Raw genomic sequence first — 18,378 nt, forward strand, 5'->3', positions numbered from 1 at the left:
AGAAGAAGGGGGGAGGGGAGGGGGGGAAGGGGAAGAGAGAGCCTAAACGGTGTTTGTACTTGGGATTGAAGCAGGGTGTGGCTGGAGATGAGGCCCTGGAGCGGGAGATGGGGAGGCTCTGGGACCAGGCTGGGAACGCTCAGGCCCCTCACCTTGGGCAGTGCGAAGCCTTGAGGGGTTTGTAATCAGGAAGTGATACAGGCCAGCTGTCATCTTAGAAGGACATAGCTGTGAGTGATGTCACAGGTGCACTAGAGGGAAAGAGGCTTAAGGCAAGAACCAAGGGGGAGAAAACTGGGTAACACTGAAGCCATGTCGTTGCGGGCGTGGAGGGAGCAGTCTGAAAGGTGGACATGCTGCACAAGGGTGCCCAGGTTTCTGGGTCGGCGGCTGGGTGAGGGGTGGTGCCGCTGCCTGGGCAAGCTTGCAGGAGGAGCAGCTGATTTGGCAAGACAATGAGGGGATAAGCTTGGGCCCCGCTGGCTTGAAGGGGCCCATGACACCAGCTGGGTGAAGATGAGGGTTTGAGGGCCTGCAAAGCTGTGCAGGGCTGGGTGCTTTGGGACAGGGAGAGAAGCTGGTGGAGGGCAAGAGAAGGGATTGCCGTCAGATGGCACAGAGGACCCAGTGGAGTTGGAGGCCAGGACATGGGGTCACCTCTGTTCAGTATGGGCCAGTCCCTGCCCTGAGCATTTCATGTCAGTCCACACATGTTCACTGCCAAGCTCAAGGCTCTGTTCTTGAGGCCGAGCACTGGGGGTGGAGGTGTAGAGAGAAACATGAGCCACTGACCTGGATTCATTTGTTCGTCTCATAAAGCTTAGAAAATGGAGCTTGGCCAATACCTTTGCACAGTTAAAGATTTAATCACAATCATGCCAGGTGGTAACAGGAGAAATGGAGCGTGTTATGAAAGTGTGTAGTGGGGACGTGGTTCCGTCTAGGGCAGGGTTCCTCACTTTGGCACTCTTGACACTTTGGACCAGATAATTCCTTGTCGTGGGGGCTGTCCTGTGCATTGTAGGATGTTTAGCAGCATCCCTGGCCTCTACCCACTAGATGACTAGCCACACACACACTCCCATCCCAGTCGTGACAACCAAAAATGCCATCAGACATTGCCAAATGTCTCCTTTGGGGCAGAATCACCCTCAGTTGCGATCCATTGGTCCAGGGGTCAGGAAGGGCTTCTTGAGAGAATGATGTTAATCTCACTTCTAGAAGAGAGACAAGAGCTAGTCAAGATAAAGCAGGGGCAGAGAGTGGAGGAGAATATTCAGGGCACAAGTAACAGTGTGTGCAAAGGCCCTCAGGTGGGAAAGCGTGAGGGAGACCAGTGAGGAGGCTGGTGGAGCTGATGAAGAAGGCTTCCCCTGGGTGAGCAGCGGGAGCGTTGGTGGAGGTGGGGAAGAGCGGACAGACTCTAGGCATAACCAGGAGGGAACCCAGGCGAGGAAGCCTCCCGTGGATGGAGGATGAGAGTGGCTGGAAGCTGGCGAGTTACATGTTGGGCATGTTGGATTGGAAATCCTTGGGCAACAGCCAAGTGGGACCCTGAGCTCAGAAGCGAGGTCTGGCTGGACATGTGCTTTTGGGAGTTACATGCATATAGATGATGAGCGAAACCTTGGCGTGGGTGAGAGAGCCCAGGGAGAGCGTGCGGACCACGGAGAGCAGAGCAAAGAGCAGGGCCTAGCAGTGAGCTCCAGGAGCACCAGCATTTAGAGCCGAGGAGGAGTCTGCAGAGACTGGGGAGGAGTTCCCAGAGAGGGAGCAGAGACAGTGGAGCGTGTGGCCCTGGCAGCCCGTGAAAAGGAGGAGTGCGTGGCCCGCGGGGAGGTCTACAGAGCGAGCAAGCAAGAGGAGGGCTGGGAAGCAGCCGCCCGATTTGGAGCCCAGACAGTGCCGTGGGGGAGGTCAGACCGAGGCAGTGGAGGAATGGGGCAGGAGGGAAGGGAGACAGCTGGCAGATGGCTTTCCCAAAAATGCGTCAGTAAAGCTGAGGAGAGAGAGTGGAAGCCAGAAAGGGAAGTGGTTAGGGAGGGCTTTATTTGTTTATTTCATCTTCCTTCTTTGGCTCTCCCCCTTTTTTCTTAGAAAATAGATGTACATGTTCAGAATTCAAAAACAGTGAAGATTTCACTGTGAAAAGTCTTAGTGCCCCGTGTCCCTTGGCCTGCCAGTTCCCTCCCCTCCTCGGAGGCGACTTTACCAATTTCTTACATATTCTTCCAGAGATGTTTCACCCGGGAATCGGTAATTACAGACGGAGGTCATTCCCCTAAATGGCAGTGCCCGTTATGCATTCTTCTGCCCCTGATTCCTTCTTTTCCCGCTTGGCTGTCTGAGATGCTTCCAGATCAGTACCTAGAAAGCGTCTTCATTCCCATTTACGGCTATATTGTGTTCCACCATATGGGTGTCACCTCATTGATTTAACTAGTGTCCTGTTTTTCGGACATCATAATGTCCCACTGAATCCCCTTGTGCTCTAGTCATTTTGCCGTGTAGGTGGGTACGTGTGGGATAAAGTCCCAGAAGTGGAATTGATGGGTCAGAAAGTCCGTGCGTTTGTATTTTGATAGCTCTCGGCATATCGCTCTCCATAGAATTCCTGAGAATGTACACTCCTACTGGCAATGTATGCGGATGCTCGTTTTCCCACACCTTCCGATACAGTGTGTTACCAAACTTACTGATATTTGACAATCTGGAAGACAAAAATAGTTTCTCGATATAGTTTTAATTTGCATTTTTCTTGCTATGAATAAGGTTGAACACGTTTTTCTAGATGTAAGAGCCATTTGTATTTCCTTTTCTGTGAACTGTTTCTATGTTTTGCCCATTTTCTATCAGCTTGTTGGTCTTTTTCTTATTGAATTGGAGGTGATCCTTATGTATGTGGGAAACTAGTCTTTTATCTAGAGTATAAATTACAAGTGTTTTTTCCCTAGTTGATCAGGGAGTTTTTTGCTCTTGCTACTGTTTTTTAAGAATTATTAATGCTGGGGCCGGCCTTGTGGCCCATTGGTTAGGTTTGCACGCTCTGCTTTGGCGGCCCAGGGTTTCACCAGTTCCGATCCCGGGCGCGGACCTGGCACAGCCCATCAGGCCACGCTGAGGCAGTGTCCCACATGCCACAACTGGAAGGACCTACAACTAAAATATACAACTATATACTGGGGGGATTTGGGGAGAAAAAGCAGAAAAAAAAAAGAATTCTTAGTGCTGATAGGAGAGATTCGGTAGAGAGGGGTGGTCCCTGGCACAGGGAGCCCTGAGGAAGCATTGGGGTGCATTCCAGATTGGGACCAGGACCGGAAACACCTCTGCTGTATGACAGGCAGAGGCGAGGGAGGAGGGTGCTGGTGCCAGGGGGCCAGAGACAACAAGTTGACGAGTGAAGGTAGATAGTTGAGTTCGTCCAGGGATGGCGTTGTGTTACAAGGTACCAGACACTCAGAGGGCGGAGGACACTGTGTTACGGAGAGGGAGGTTGGATCAGAGAGCCCTGGAAGCTGAGCTGGGTGAGGGGAGTGAGTGGCTGGGTGTTCTGAGTTTTCGTCCATTTGGCAGCCATTAATCACCGGGCCACACTCAACGGCCAGCGTTGTTTCCATCTCCTCTGTGGTCCAGGCCCATTCTCTGAAGCACCTCCTTATCTCACGGTCACACACTGAGCCAGTGTTTCCCCTGCCCTAACCTGTCCCAGGGCAGGTAGCCAGTAACCCGGGACAGCCCCGATGCCCCAGAGCCCACTGGAACTAGTCAGACTAGCCAGTCCTGACCCGTCTCCCCTGCCCTGCCTTTTCCATGGAAACCCTAGTAAAACTCTGGCCTAGCCTTCCCCTCGCTCCTGCTTCTGCCTCCTGACCAAAACCTAGCGCTTCTCTTGTGGTCGTATGCGGTGCGCCCCTTCTCTTGGGAAATGTAAGCAATAAGTTCTTCTTTCAATGGCATTAGCCTCTCTGTGTGCCATTTGGCTACCTCCATAAGTTAAAATCTTACGGGTACAGTTGAGACAACAGAGAGCCTTGGACAAGGACAGAGTATGAAGATCAGTGAGTGGCAGGTCTCAGTGAGGCTCCAGAACTGTCAAGTGTGAGTGGCAAGCTCTCAGGGCAGACCTCCTGGGGGAGGTGGCTGCCGATAAGGAGAGGCCTCGTGGTGGGGATGGCAGGAGCGCAGACTGGGAGGTACAGAGGTGTGTGTGGGAGGTGTGTGTATGGGGTGGGGGCAGTGATCAGAACCGGGAGATGAAAAAAATACACAAGGAGGAGGTGAATCTGGTGGATTATGGGAAAGGATGGGGCCATAGGGTCAAAGATGCAGGGTGGACCCTGTGGATGCTTTTTGAAAACAATTTTTTAATTCCCAGGAATAATTTGACTTTGTGTTAACTCCCTCTGGGGCTTCAGGGTGGGGCTGTGAAGCTGCTTATGACAGTCAGCTCCCTGGTCCGCACCTTTTCCATATCACATTAACACAGCCCACTCCCTGGATGGACTCAACTGCGTACCTTACCTCCTCGACTAGCTGCTACCAGCCCCTGGCACCTCCCACCCTTCTGCCTGTTAGACGGAGGAGGTGTTTCCCCTCCTGTCTCAAGTGAGCCTCCACCATTTTGGCTCCATGAAGACCCTCGCCTCTCTCCCAGATCCTCCCTACCCTGGGATCAGATGCCCATACCTGTCAACTGGTTCTGACCTTCCAGTGGCATTTGAATTGAGAAAAGAATTCTTTTTTTTTTTCTGCTTTATCTCCCCAAACCCCCCCGTACACAGTTGTATATCTTAGTTGCAGGTCCTTCTAGTTGTGGGATGTGGGACCCCACCTCAGTGTGGCCTGATGAGCAGTGCCATGTCCACGCCCAGGATCCGAACCCTGGGCCCCCTCAGCGGAGGGCGCGAACTTAACCACTCGGCCACGGAGCCGGCCCCAGAGAAAGGAATTCTTGAAGACCAAAAAGTCTTCCAAATTTGGCGAATTGTGTAATAATGGTGGATGGTTGGCAGTAGCATCGCTGAATAGGAGCTGGGGGTCCTGCTCAAATCACACAGAATCTTTTCTTGGCTGCGGGGCGGGAAGGGGAGAATTTGCCCAATTGTAATAACTCTGGCCTGCATCCCAGTCCTGTGAGCTCTAAGTCAGTAAGTGCACGGGACGTTCATCAACGCACCCACACAATTGGCGATTACTCACGCTTCCCTACGATTTCTTTTATTTTTGCTTAGAGAGCTGTTTACCCTTTTGAGAGTGAAGTGTGTGGGGAAATAACCTCACACTCAGCAAGTGCTTACGTAGTTCTGATGAACTCTGCACAGGGCCAGGTGCTCTGGGTGGTCCGAGTCTGTCGGGTTTGTTTCTCCCGTCCGGGAGAGACACCATGTACTGAGTCACCCGTATGCCATCGAGCTCCAGTGGCGAGTGCAGAGAACAGGGGGAAGCCAGCTGGGTTGTGGTTGGCAGAGAAGACTTCTTGAAAGAAGAGGAGTTCAAGCAGACAGGGGGTCTGGAACAGGTGATAAAGGAAGGGGAAGGAGGTCTGGTGAGGAGCCCCCTGGTTTCTGGCATTCCACGGGCCAGGTGTCCCTGGGGGAGGTGGAGCATCAGGCCTCCAGGGAGGCAGGAGGATGGTGAGTCTACTCTGGGGCGACAAGTGCGCCGCCAAGATGGGAAGGGACAGGAGGCAGCGCAGTCGCTGTGGGCTCTGTCAGCAGTAGGGGAGCAGCGCGCCTGGCAGCCTCCCTGCTGGGAGGGGAGTCCCGGGGGACCCGCAAGCTGGATGGGACGGGATGGACGTGGTGACCTTGCATTTCAGTGAGGACGGTGAGGCTTTGAAAACTTCCAGTGGGGGTTTGTTGCCTCCTCAAGTATCCTTCAGTTGCCCCTAGGGCAGGAAACAAGTGTTTCCCCAGATCAGGGCTCAATAATGCTTCTCCCGGCTGGGAGTCCTTCTCTTGAAAGGCAGAGGTGGGGAGCAGCCGCTGAGAAGGCGCCAAGTGGGGAGGGTGTCAGTTTTTGAAATATGAGATGTCAATAGTTTATTTCTTAGATGTTTTTGGTATGCGTCCTGTCTAGAACCTGACCAGTGGTTTAAGAAAATTTGTAAGTGAAAAAAAAGGAAATTGTGTGAAGGAGGATGAAATTGGCTTAACCACAAGTCTGCTGGGAGGATGCGGGAGGAGGGGGAGTGACCGGCTCTGTTGCCCTCCCCCCTTTTCCCTCCTCCCTCCTCGTCTGGTTTGGTTTAATCTTCACTTTCCTACCAGGGATGGTTCCTCCGAGTCCAACAGATGCCCAGTTGCAGGAATGTTCCTTCTAGGTTGTAGCTTAACAAGACTGGGGGCTTCTGGACTTACCCTAGGACCAGCTCGCTGTGTGATGCTGAGCAAACCACATAACGTCTCTGGGCCTTAGTTTCACACCTGGATTCTCTTCTAGATGCATCAGTTTTGCCTTTTAGTTGCCTTTTCTGCTCCTTCTAATGATCAAGTCTTTGCTTATCATGCTCAGGATTTCCTTAACGGCTTGAAAAGAGCAGAAGAGGAGTCTGAGGAAGTGAATTCCAGTGACCACCCTCTCACAGGCCGGGGAAGGGGAGGGACCCGCCTCTGGCTGGGCCTCCGCCCACCATTGTCCCCAAGGCCTCAGATTTGACTTTCAAAGGGAAAGCACCTCTCCTGATAAGGTGGGCTTTGTTCCTTTAAAGAAGACTTTGTTCCGGCTCCCAGTTTTGTTTCCAGTTTTGTTTCCAGTGTCCTGCTGGCCTGAGGAGGACGGAGGCTGACCCAGGTCTCTGGGGGGTTAAATGAGTCCCTCTTGGGGTGAGCCAGAGGGTTTCACGCCCCAGGACGTGCCGAGTCATGCCTTCAGTGCTGCTCACCGAGTGCCTCCTGGTGCTGGGCAGGTGTTGCCATCTTCATTTTCTCATGCTGGGATGTGGAAACTGAGGCACAGGAAGGTCGCACAGCTCGTGCAGAGTCACGTGGGCCTCCCAGGGACAGCTCAGTCAGGCTTGAACCAGATCTTCGCACTCCTTGCCCAACGCTCTCTTCCAGCAGACTGTTTAAGATGGGTCCTGACACAGCTGGGTTCTCTGCCCCTCTACTCCACTCCTCCTGCTCTGACTTATCCCCCTGAAGGGCCAGCTGCCACCAGTTATTGTGGAAATGAATTCACCCTGCACAGGGAGATCTGCGCCTCTGCTTGAAAAGTAAGAGGAAAAAAAATTCCTCTAATAATTTCAGCTAATCTGCACGACCTCTCCTCTATCCCCAAAGTCAGCATGTTCTTCAGGCCCTTTTGTAAAAAGACCCTAAGAAATGAATCTCTAACGGTGAAATTTCCAGCCTCATGGTGTGGAGGGCGGCCCTTGACTCACACTGCAGAGGTGACCACTTTTCCATCTGCTTACACAGATGCCAGCCCAATGTAGCATTCCTGGGCCAAGAACTATAGGGACCTATCTCCAAGCGTGTTTCCACCTTTATGCTACTTCCTTTCTCACGGTGCTCTATGGGACTCCATGGGGACACATTTGGGAGAGGCATTTTAACGATGGAAAAGATTTTTTCCTTCTCACTTTTCATGTAGAAGCTCTGCTTTCCATCCCTGGGCAAAGTGAATCACTTTCCACCATAACCAGTGGCCATTGGGGCTTTGGGGGGCAGGAAGGGACGGCCAGGGCTCAGGGACAGCTGTGGCCAGGGTCCCTACCCACCCCCGTCCTGCATCCCCATCTCAGCCCCGTCCCGTGTCCCCTCCCCCCGGAACGGCAGGTCACCTGCTACACCTTCCTGAGCTCTGGCCGCGTGTTCTTGGGGCTGATCTGGAAGGACGCCTTATTCCCCTTCTTCATGGGTTTTTGAGTAATGCGTCTTCCCTCAGCCCTTTAGAAAGGCCTGTGCTTCGTAACGCTGGAATAAGGACCTCGAGTCACGTTTCGGCCACCGGGGCTCTAATCCGATGCTGCATCCAGATATTGTGAAGCGTGCTGCTGATGACAGGGCTTGGCAGGAAACACGCCTCCTGGCGAGGAGGAAGGAGGATCCCCCTCGCAGCCTGGCGCGGGCCAGGGAAGGCACGTCCTCCGCTATGGCAGCGTCGTCGAGGCAGATGCTCCTCACTGAACACCAGCTGTGCACCACACCCTTAACCCTGGGCTCTTGTTAATGCTCGAAACAGACCAAAGAGGTGGGCCCCCTGGGGATTATAAAAGTGCCCCCCCCCAGAGCCACGCCGTGAGAGCTCAGTGGAGTGTGAAATGCCCACGAGCAGACTAAGTGCTCAGTAAATGGGCTTTCAGCTCAACCCCGTCACTCCATTTTGCAGAAGGGGAGAGAGGCCCTAGAGAGACGTCGGGACTCAGGGCCAGGTCGAACCCATGGCGGAGGGCCGACTCCCATGTCGCTGACAGGAGCAGTGTGTGCTCTGGAGCCTCCCACTTGTCTGAGTTCCTCCTTCGCTGTGGGGCCATTTGCCAGTCACACCCTTTCCCATCTGGGCCCTGTGTCCTTCTCTGACCCCCAGCGTCCTCCACTCTCGGCTGAAGGTCTGGCACAAGCCAGTCACTGGTCCCGTCCACGTGACCTTCCTCCTTCTGCCAGATCACACCTCCTTGGCTCCTTGGCTGCCCCTGACCATTTGCCCCTCACTTGTGGGGCGTGTTCTTTGGGTAATAGTTATGTGAAATGGGTCACCCGCCGGTTTGATCGGTTAGCAATTCCCCCAGTCCAGGCGGTGAAGCTCAGGGTTAATGATTGCCCGGGAAAGCCGCTCAGGAATGTACATGGTGTGAGGCGGGTGGGTGGGGGAGGCCACTCTGAGCCTGGAGGGGCGCTGTGCCCAGTCTGCTCCCTGCGCCCCTCCTGGCGCTGTCCTCCCATCTGTTGCCTCTCTGAATTCAGCGCCAGCAGGCTTCCCTGCCCTGGGCCTTGGCTTTCAAGTCCCTCGCACCGGGGGCGCTGTTCCCTCCTGTTTGCCAGAGCAAGCCCTCCCCCTCTTTTGGCATCCGCCTCAAGCGCTGCCTCCTCCAGGAGCCTTCCCTGACTGCTCTGACATCCTTGCTCAGGGCCCCTTCTCGGAACTCATTGGGCAGATTTTTTCTGAGCTCTCCCTGGCGTGTCGGGCACTCTGCTTTGTTCTGGGGACTCGTCCCCGAGCAGGTGGGAACCTGCCATCAGGGACGGGGATAGATGTGCTCCAGGAGCCCCCATGCCGCCTGAGGTGCAGGAGGGGTGCCAGTGGAGGCCCCATGACCCCGGGCGTAGAGGGAGGCAAGGGGCACTGGAGTCTGATGAAGTCAGGTGGAATTTTCCAGGCTGGCAGGAAGTGAGGCAGAGGGAGCAGCATGTACAAGGCAGGATTCAGTGGTCAGATAGTGATGCAGCTGTGGCTGTGTGGGGTTAGGGCACCTGTGAAACACCCGAGTGGGTGTGTTCAGGAGGCAGGTGGCCCCTCAGGTCCCTCCCTCCCTCTCATTGATCCCTTGTAGCTCTATTATTATTTACACCTGTCTCCTCAGAGAAGCGATTCTCTTTGAGGGCAGCCATTTCTTATACCCTGCTCAACAAGGGCCCGAGTGTTGAGACATGCTCACTGAGGAGATGCAGAGTTGAATCTCAAACTCGCCTCCTTGGGTACCCATCGCCGAACTCTCCCATTCTGCCTCTCTCCCCTGCGGGCACCTCCTTTCCACCTTCTCCTGCCAGCACTGGTCCTGAGCTCCCTGTGCTTCCTCTCACCTTGGGCTCCGAGTGTCTCATGTCCCGAGTGGATCCTGGGCCGTGTGAAGGTGACTAGTCACACATGCTCGGGGCAGTTGTTCCAGAACTGGGCCATGTGTCGAATCACCATTGGAGCCTGATAACCAGGCTGATTTTCAGGCTGCCCCCTTGAGGTTCTGATTCAGAAAGCCTGAGAGGGCCTCACCTAGCCCGTTGCGTATTTTCAGGAACCCCTGGGTTAATTGCATGCACGTTGGGTGTGGGACTTACTGCTGGAGAGGTTTTCCAGACCCTTGTCTCTACCCCTAACTTCATCCGCCTTCCCAGGATCCGCACCCCAGACTCCACCTGGACATTTTCCAGGCGGGGAGCGGTCCCTCCTCTGTGGGGGACAGTGCCTCTGTCCCTTGAACTAAGGCTTGCCTCCCGGAAGCTCCCATCTGGGGTCTTGGCTCTGCCCTCAGAGGCTGCGTGACCTCTTCCAGGTTTCCAGATCTGCTTTCCCAGGGCGTGGGAAGGCGCTCAGTGCCCCCTTCACCGGTCTCCCTCCCTTCTTTGCTCCTGTGGTCTAGGCTGTCTCACAGGCTGACAGCCGTATCTCACACTTTAAGTTTCTGATCAGATTAGAAGCAAGATCGCCCTTTCCTTAGCAGTTTGACGTCTCCCCGTTAGGGTGAGGGAACTCAACAGTCAGGGCCTGCATCCACGTCCCATCAACCTGGCCGGGACTTTGCCCTTTCCCAGCCTGTGGGGTGGGGAGGGACCTGGCTCCAGCGCCCGCCCTGGGGGCCCAGGAGCTGTGGAGTGGAGGCGCTCTGCTCCTCATTCTGCAGGCTCAGTGCAGACCAGCTCTGCCGGGCCCTGTGCTCACCACGGGCTGGAACCTCAGCGTCTCAACTCTGACTGTGCTCCACCTGGGCTCCAGCTTCCCTCCCTGACCTTTGGAGAGCTCACCGTAACTGAGCTGTGGTGGGCCCAGGCATCAGGAGGTTTGGAAGCTCTCTGGGCGGGTCTACGCGAGTCCAGAGTTGAGGACCCCCGGGCTGGCTGCCTGGCACCCACTGGTCCTGCTCCCACAGTGTGTGGAACTAGGTATACTGGAGTAAAATAGCCAGGGCCATCTTACTCTGTATATCACATAATACTGAGATATATATTGTATTGTCTAAAAATATATTTGAAAATTGAAATCAGCAAAACCAAATATTTAATAATTTTAAATACAAAAATGTATAATATTTTAGAACATAAAGTAAACATAACTTTGTAACAATAGGCATTATAATTCTGGTCTGTATTAGCAGATAAACAAAAATGAAGTGTTCAAAACATTAAAATCTACACACTTCAAAAACACAAAATCTAGTCTTGAAAAGTTGAAGATGAAATGTTATTTGATCCCTTTGAAAGCAGAATCTTAAAATCAAAGTACGTTGGCAGTATCATTATGTCACGAGTATGTTTCTTATCTATAAAATTTTCCAGGAAAAAGTTTTTCCTCACTCTACCCTAGCTGGAGAATGGTGAGGAGATATGTTTGTGAGATATCTTTGAATATTTTCCGCTGACGAGGCCTTCTGGCTTTTTTTCAGGGACTACAGTCTCTTATTTAGAAGGAGCCATACTTTTTGTTTCTAAAGCATTTCCGGCTTGTCTTTAATTTCTTTAGTTTTATCTTGTTTAGATGGAGATTCTGATGCACCGTTTCCTGTATCAGTTTCAAAACTGCCGTGTTGATATTTCACGTTAGGAAAGTCTGTGAAGAGAGTAACAATTATTCTTGCAACAGCGTTTTGCTTTGTCTGCTGCCATGCAACGTCTGAGAAGGACTCAAGGCATACTTCACATTTCAGGAGTGTTTTGACATTGTAATTGTCTCTTTTTAAAAACATATACAAACATTGAGAGATTAGTGTAATGAACTTCCGTGCCTGGCCTCAGCAAGGATCAACTCATGGCCAATCTTCCTTCATCTCCAGCCCTACCCAGCATCCCTGCTCCCAGCCAGATTCTGTGGAAGCTGATCCAAGACGTCGTATCATTTCATCTGTAATTACTTTAGTAAAAAGTAAAAAAAAAAAAAAAAGGGCTCTTTAAAAACACATAACCATCGTGCTATTATTGCACCTTAAGAATTGACCATTTCTCATTATCATAAAATATCCAGTGTTCAGATTTCCCCTGTTGTCTCATACATTTTTTTACAGTTGGTTTGAGATTTCAGATCTTAAAAATTCTGAAATAAAAATTTTGGACCAAGCAAAATATACCATTTTGGTACTGAAGTGTAGGATTCATGAATAGAGCATGACACCACTGGGTGGAGGGTTCTAGACAAATAGTCCAGACTCTGCCTCTAGGATTCAGAGTGTGGTGGGCAGCAGAAGTCATTCACTCGTTCAGCAAACATGCACTCACTCAGCAGGACCCCCATGCTCAGTCCTGGGCTGAGCACCTCAGACACAGCAGTGAACCAGACACACGGGGCCAGTCTCGACCTGAGGGAGCCAGGGCACTGGTGTTTCACTGGCAAGTTTGCAAATGGGATGACATAGACCCTTGCAAGTGATACTGAAACTTAGCCTTGAAGAATGGGTGGAATTTCGTCAAGAAGAGAAGTGGAGAAAGAGCTGTCTCATCCCGAGTAAACAGCAGGTGCCAGGCGTGGAGGTGGGAAAGCCCCTGGTGTGCTCAAGGGCAGAGACGAGTGATAGGGCGTAGGGTGTATGGCAAGGCTGGTGGGAGGTGAGGCCGGGGCTGGGTGGGCTGTGGAGGGCTTGGGGATATGCTAAGGGGTGGGGTCCTTCCAGAGGGGACCCCACGATTTTGTTGTAGGAGCGTAAATTGTGGCCCATGCATCAGGAGAGCAGAGCTTTGCAGGACCTCTGAGGAATCGTGTGGCTTTCCCTGCCTGGAGCCCTGCGTGCACTCGACCAGGAGTCCCCAGGGGCAGGCCTCTGTCCGCCTCCATCTCCTGTATCTCCGTGCTTGACCGGTGCCCACACACAGGAAGTACTCAGTGTGTGTCTACCGACTGATACTCCTGCCGTCTCCACCTCCACCACGATCAGGACAGAGGGAGCCCTTAGGCCTCCAGCTTGGGGAAATGTGGTGGCTTTTCCAAAATGCGCAAGTGGTTTGGCTTTAGGACCTGGGCCTGGTTACCCTGATTGGAGGGCTGCATGGCCAGCGCTGCCCCTGGGCCAGCAGGCAGGCCGGGGGCACGGGAGGAAGGCTCAGAGACGGGCTCCTCAGATGGGGTATGAGGAGATGCCGATATTGCAGCTGCTGGGTTGGCTCTCACAGTTAATTTCTCTAAGACCGGCTAAGAGTTGGAGGACTCATCCATTTATTTCCTTTTAATAGCATTGTTGCTTTGGTTAAAAAAAATTAATAATAATAATGCACATGCTCATTGTGGGCAAACTCTAGTGTTATAGAAAAGTAGAAGGAAGAGAGTAAAGCATGTCCCTGGAGCTAACCCCTACTGTCTAGAGAGAACCACTGCGAAAACACGCTTTCTGTCCATAAATACAAGCAGTTAAATGTACCACAGTTTTCTATAGACGGTGTTATAAGATTTATGCTGTTCCATAACGTGCTTTTTTTGTTTAACAACCTGTCACGGCACCGTTTCCTGTCAGTAACCCCAGATCTGTAACATTTTTAATAGTCACACGGTACGATTTTGCGTGGAGGTACCATAACTTACCCAGCCAGCTCTCTAGTGCCAGAAATTTGGATTTTTTCCAATTTTTCTCTCCGGCGCGCTAAAGGATATCATCAGCTTTTTCAGACGGACAATAATGGCCTAGCGGTAAATATCTCGAATAGCTGGCATAGCTGGAACAGAAAAAGGTTCCCTGCCCTCACTGAGTCCTAAAGCCAAGCTGGGAGGTCACCATGGCAACCCCTCCCTGCGCTGGAGCGCCCATTAGCCACAGCTCCAGCCTGGGAGGTGGGTCAGAGCCAAAGGCGAAGCTGTGTGTTTTCAAGCACAATTCTAAACCAAGGACGGAAGGAGCACGAGAGAGCACAAATGCAGAACGGAGAGGATTTAGGGTGCGGTGGGGAGACTAGCCGTTGTGATCTAATAGATGCCATGTTTTTTCATCCTCATGAGAGCCACTGATGCTTTTATAAATTATCCTCATTTAACTGATAAGAAAATTCAAGTTTAGGAGATCAGGTGATCTGCCCATGGGCACACAGTAAGTGATGGAGCCAGGATTTGAAATTGGCAACATCCACTCATCACAATTCTCCTTACCCAGCTTAGGATCACCACCCTCTCTCGTCACCAGCCCTGAGACCACCAGCCCTGCCCCCCAGCCCCTAGTGCATTCATCCCCACTGCATTCAGATGGGGTGCACACTGAGTCTTCCTCTGGGCTCTTCTCCAGGACCACCCTGGCCTCCTGCCCCTCCACACCCGACACCACCTCCATGCTGACCTGTAGACAGCTCCCCGAATTCTGTAGTCTTTCACCCCCATGCCTTGGCTTCTGCTGCACCCCCAGCTTAGCATGCCCTCTCCTCCACAGCTGCAGGGCTCCTGTTTATTCTTCAAGGCTTAGCTCAAGCTTCATTTCTTCCAGAAGTCTTTCCTGACTCCCTAGTGGGATGTCCCTTCTTTGTGTTCTTCTAGGAGCATCTGGTTCTAACCAGTAATCGCATGTGCTTGGTGTCAGTTGTTGGTGCCGATCTCCTACACTAGAATGCGAGCTCTTAAGATGGAACCGTCTTATCTGTTTCTCCATCCCCGTATCTGACCATAGCCTGGGACACGTAGTGGGTATTCAGTCAGCGTGTGCTGACGGAGTGGGCATAGATAGAGCAGATGCCCGTCCACCTCCAATTCTGCTCCCAGCCCCGGGGACGGGGAGAGGGCGCAGGGACTGCTTTCACCCAGCAGATCGATGGGCGCTGCCCCCCAGCCGCCGCTCCCTGGTCCCCTGCCTCTCACCCGCTGGTTTTCCAACATGCCCTGCCACACCTGCCCCCAGCCTCATCCTCCTTAAGCCCGGCCCACCCCTTTCTCTCTTTTAATTTATTTTATTTTTTATTGTGGTAACATTGGTTTATAACATTATATAAGTTTCAGGTCTACATTGTTACATTTTGTGTAGTAATTAGAGTCCTGTGTAGATTACATCACGGTCACCATCCAAAGACTGATTACAGTCCATCACCACACACATGTGAGCCTAATCCCCTCTTTTGCCCTCCTCCCTGCCCCCTTCCCCTCTGGTAACCACCAATCCAGTCTCTGTCGCTGTGTGGTTGTTTGTTGTTGTTTTTATCTTCTACGTATGAGTGAGATCATACAGTACTTGACTTTCTCCCTCTGACTTATTTTGCTTAGCATAATACCCTCAAGGTCCATCCATGTTGTCACAAATGGCCGGATTTCATTTCTTATGGCTGAGTAGCATTCCATTGTGTATATATACCACATCTTTATCCATTTGTCCCTTGATAGGTACCTAGGTTGCTTCCAAGTCTTGGCTATTGTGAATAATGCTTCAGTGAACATGGGGGTACATGTATCTTTACACATCTGTGTTTTCATGTTCTTTTGGATAAATACCCAGCACTGGAATAGCTAGATTGTATGGTAGTTCTATTCTTAATTTTTTGAGGAATCTCCATACTGCTTTCCGTAGTGGCTGCCCCAGTTTCCACTCCCACCAGCAAGCAGTGTATGAGAGTTCCCTTCTCTCTACATCCTCTCCAACACTTCTTGTTTCCTCTCTTGTTAATTATGGCCATTCTGACAGGAGTGAGGTGATATCTCACTGTAGTTTTGATTTGCATTTCCCTGATAGTGATGTTAAACATCTTTTCATGTGCCCGTTGGCCATCTGTATATCTTCTTTGGAAAAATGTCTGTTCAGATCGCTTGCCCATTTTTTAACTGGGTTGTTAGTATTTTTGTTATTGAGATGTATGCGTTCTTTGCATATTTTAGATATTAACCCCTTATCTGATATGTGGTTTGCAAATATCTTCTCCCAGTTGTTACGTTGTCTTTTTGTTTTGTTGATGGTTTCCTTTGCTGTGCAGAAGCTTTTTAGTTGATGTAGTCCCATTGGTTTATTTTTTCCATTGTCTCCCTTGCCTGGACTGACATGGTACTTGAAAATATGCTGCTAAGAACGATGTTAAAGAGTGTACTGTCTATCTTTACTTCTAGAAGTTTCATGGTTCCAGGAATTACGTTCAAGTCTTTAATCCATTTTGAGTTAATTTTTTTGTATGGTGTAAGATAGTGGTCTAGTTTCATTCTTTTGCATGTGGCTGTCCAGTTTTCCTGACACCATTTATTGGAGAGACTTTCCTTTCTCTATTGTATGTTCTTGGCTCTCTTGTCAAAAATTAGCCCTCCATAGATATGTGGGTTTATTTCTGGGCCCTCAATTATGTTCCATTGATCTGTGTATCTGTTTTTGTCCCAGTACCATGCTGTTTTGGTTACTATAGCTTTGTAGTATATTTTGAAATCAGCTTTGTTCTTTTTTCTCAGGATTCCTTTGGCTATTCAGGGTCTTTCGGTGTTCCATTCACCCCTTTCTCTCACCACAATGCCTATATTTGCCCTACCAGGGAAACTGAGGCAGTTGGTGAATCATTTACATCACTGCCCCCACCCCAGCTGTCAGTTTTGCCCCGTTTAAGTCCCATGAACCTGACTTTTTCTTCTTCTTCTTTCTTTTTTTTTTTTGCTGAGGAAGATTTGCCCTGGTACAGAGAGCTCCCATTTGTCCCCCACCTCGAGTTTTCCCTATTTTGTTATGATTGAAGCAGTGTTGATACATTGTTGATAACTAATGTCCTTAGTTTGCACTGGGGTTCATTCTCTCTCCATTGGATGGGCTTTGACAAATGCGTCAGTCATGTTTCCACCATGACAATTTTTAAAAGACCTTAGAAGCCAAAAGTCTCTGCTTTCTTACTCTTTTGCACTCCCACTCTGCTTTCCGCTCCTTTCCGTTGTCTCAGCCCCAGTCTCTCTTCAGCCCTTCTCACCTGTCTGTTCTCCTTGAAGCTTCCTCTCCCTGGACGTGGACAGTTTCCTGGCTCTGTTGTTTCTCTGCCAGACTGCACGCTCCTCGAGGCACTCGGAGAAGTCAGAGAAGTCTAGCAGTCGAAGGCGCCCCGGACCGGGGCTGGGGCTTGAGTGCTTTGGGGATGCTATGTACTGAGTAAACGCCTGCACAGGTGCTGGGTCTGGGTTTCCAAGGGAAATGCTTTGGGTGCAGATGACAACAGGGAGAGAGCGTGTGGCAGGGGACGGAGACCTGGGCAATCTCAAGTTTCAGGGGCTGCAGGGCGAGGAGAAGAGCTGTCCCAGCAAGGACAGTTGTAGAGAGGGGAGAGGTGAGGACGAACAGCTTTGGGTGGCGGGATGCTTGAATCCTTCGCAGGAGGAGCAGAGGTCTCCAGGGTGAAGTGAAGGAGCCGCCTATTGGCTGTGCCTGCGCTTCCTCTCTCCCTTCCCCTCTTGCCCAGGTTGCGCCTCCTGCAGGACATTAGGTGAGCAAGCGTGCATGGGAAGATGTTTAAGAAGAAAAATAAATAGAAAATTCCTCCCTGGCTGCTCCCCCTACCCCGTGGCAACCCTGGGCTCCCTCCTACCACCACATGCCCACTCTCCCCCAACTCTGCCCCCAGTGAGCCAAAAGAGGACACAAACCTTCCACTCTGCTAAAGGAGCCTGAAGGGGTGACTTGCTGTTCCTGTAACGTGCCTCTGTGCCTTTGCTCAGGCTGTTCCTTCTGCCAGCTGTGCCCTCTCCAAACTCACAGATTCTTTCTGATCTCTTACACTCCAGACAAACATCACCTCCTCTGTAAAGCTGTAAAACCCTCCCCTGCTTCCCCTCAAACCCGATGGCGCCCCCACCCAGCTGTTTGCATACATCTTGGTTTCCATCACCCACATAACATCTAACCCTCCGGCTCACTCGTCTGCCCATCTCTGCTGTTCTGCAGGGGGCTCCCCCAAGACCCAGCTTGTGGTTACACCCTGTGTCCCCAGCTCTCAGTGGAGTGCCTGGCACACAGCAGACTCACTACGTGGATGAATAGGTGAACGGATGGACACATGAACTAACGGACGGTCTCTGAGTAGAACAGTCAACATGTTTTTATGAGTCTCCTTGTTGCTACCCAAACAACCACACCTAAAATAATCAGAGGACAATATGTAACCAAGCTCATAATAGTATCTGCCATTTATTGAGGTGCTTGCTGCAGGCCAGGCTCTATGCAAAGAGCCTCATGTCCATCATTTCATTCACTCCTCCTGCAGCTTATGACTTAGGGGCAGGGAGCTGGGCTGGGAAGGTTGGGCAGCATGCTCAAGGCTCCAGCTGTGAGAAGAGAGGCCTGGACTGGAATCCAGATCTGCCTGACCCACAGGCTGTGGTTGCCACCCCCTCACTGCATCTGGAGGCGCCCAGGGGAAGGAGAGAGCAGCAGAGGTGTGACCAGGGAAGGCTCCCTGCTGGAGGAGGCCGACTGTGGGCTGGGCCTGGAGGCAGCCAGAGAGCCGACAGCGGGAGGATGTTCGAGGCTCAAGGACAGGCCTGAAGCCTGGCCAGAGTGGAGAGACTCCCAGGAGTTTCAGGGATGGGGTTGGGGAGTGC

The 18,378-nt window shown here is 51.7% G+C and overlaps 1 protein-coding gene across 4 annotated transcripts in view; it reads left to right on the plus strand.

The window, feature by feature from the left end:
- Positions 1-18,378, plus strand: part of LOC124235428 (membrane progestin receptor gamma) — an 87,883-nt gene that overhangs the window by 5,443 nt on the left and 64,062 nt on the right. Inside the window, exon 1 of one of the 4 annotated variants that reach the window (XM_046653359.1) lies at positions 5,313-5,521. The exons of the other annotated variants lie outside the window; for them this stretch is intronic. The gene's annotated coding sequence lies outside the window, so the exon portion shown is untranslated. Of the gene's footprint in view, positions 1-5,312; positions 5,522-18,378 lie in introns of those variants that run through there. 4 annotated transcript variants of the gene reach the window in all.

Source organism: Equus quagga, chromosome 2, assembly GCF_021613505.1.
Source record: "Equus quagga isolate Etosha38 chromosome 2, UCLA_HA_Equagga_1.0, whole genome shotgun sequence".
Lineage (NCBI taxonomy): Eukaryota > Metazoa > Chordata > Mammalia > Perissodactyla > Equidae > Equus > Equus quagga.